Source organism: Euprymna scolopes, chromosome 39 (assembly GCF_053919585.1).
Source record: "Euprymna scolopes isolate OS-2025 chromosome 39, ASM5391958v1, whole genome shotgun sequence".
NCBI lineage: Eukaryota > Metazoa > Mollusca > Cephalopoda > Sepiida > Sepiolidae > Euprymna > Euprymna scolopes.
Window position 1 is genome coordinate 7723232 of NC_136520.1, and position 1806 is coordinate 7725037.

Here is a 1806-nt window from a genome sequence, read left to right on the forward strand (position 1 = left end):
ATATGTATAAGGAATGAAAAAATATACCAGCGGTGGTTGACGTTATGTTTAAAGAAAAAATAGAAAAAAACCGAATGAAATTATTAAGAAATCAACGTTTCGTCCCTGTTTCAGAGGACATCTTCAGGATCACATTTTTATTTCAATTATCCTGAAGATGTCCTCTGAAACAGGGACGAAACGTTGATTTTTTTAATAATTTCATTCGGTTTTTTTCTATTTTGTCTTTAAACATAAATGTATATATATATATATATGTGTATATATATATATGTATATATATATATATATATACATATATATGCGTTTTATTTTTTATTACCGTATTTTTCTGTTAAGTTACATTATTGTTTGATCTACACGACCGTTTTTTGGCAGTCTTGTAACTTCTTCAGACTTTTAAAGAAATGTTCGTTTATGGTGGAATGAACAGGTGAATGGTGTCAGGGGAGGGGTGCGAGAGAAAAGCGGAAAAAAGGAAGGGAACAAGGGGGAGAGGTTGGAGGGGGTGCTTGGTATGTCGGTAATGTTTTAGTTTTGGAGTTTAAGGACATTAGGTAGTTGTGGGGGGTCTGGGAAGTTCATGTCTGGTGTGGTGTGAAGTGTGGTGTTAGGTGTGGTGTGAGGGCATAGGGATACATAGAGGGGGGGAGATATGTGGGGGTAGGAGGAGGGAGTTACTTTAAATTTCGAGTCCTATAATATATATATATATATATATATATATATATATATATATATATACATGTTAGTAATCGAACGATTCCAATAGACTCCAAATTCCCGTAAAATTATCGATTCGATTCCGATATTTATAATCACTAAACATTTAATTTTAAAATATTAGCTTATATCTATTGTCGTAAAACACATCTTGAATGTGTATCTACTTTCTCCAACCTAAAAACACATTCTTGTGAGTGGGTGATCTACAGTGTACCTAGTTACTATGCCTCCCCACGGGACAGAGTTAGACACCAGGGTCGTTTTTTTAACGTGGAGAAAAGGTACAAAAATAAAAATTGTCTCAGTCGTGAAGGATTTCTCCTCCACCAGAAGAGAACAAAAATTAGAAGTGCAGCATCTGAAGAACAGATACTACACTTTGATCTTGACCAAAAGGCCAAAGAGCGATAAATTTGTCGCCCTAAAAAATCAAGACCACAACATTATTTTTAAACTTTTATTAAAAAAATCAATTCAGATAACTTGATTATGTAGTAGAGTTTATATCTACACATTGTATCAGCCTTCAGCTTCAAGCACCACCTCGATACTGGTCCGGAATTGGGAGCGTGCTTTTTCCACAAGCGCCTGAGGGAGGTCGGCGAAAAGTCAGCGGATATCAGCGATCAGGCTGGCTTTTTGTGTTGTGACAGGTTGGTGAGGTTCTCGGCGTATGACCCAACAAGAGTTCGCCCTTAAGTCTAGAGAGAACCCGTTGTCTAATCTCAGCGTTTTTTGGATGAGACTAGACCCTGCGCAAAAATTAAACACTTGAAGTACTCTGCCGATAAGTCAGATAGGCGGAAATCATCGCAGTGTTTATTTACCACGTACGCGAAGGTTAGGTAATCGTCGTCGTCGCCATTTTGCAGGTTCAAGCACTTCCATGTTCTATGAAAGAGCGTAGAATTCGGGCTGAATAGTTCGGATAAAAGTTTGCCCGCTTCAGAAAATTCCAATTCACTCGTCTTCCTGGGGAGAATATAATCCACAAACTTGCTATGTTCTGTGGTCCCTAATTTCCTCAAAAGTAGGCGAATTTTTTAGCGTTGCTCCACTCTTGACAATCCACGGTGAATA

General features: G+C 37.7%; 1 pseudogene; it reads right to left on the reverse strand.

Moving 5' to 3' along the window:
* Positions 1 to 1002: 1002 nt before the first annotated feature.
* LOC145264051 (U2 spliceosomal RNA) lies at positions 1003 to 1135 on the reverse strand (annotated as a pseudogene).
* Positions 1136 to 1806: the final 671 nt, after the last annotated feature.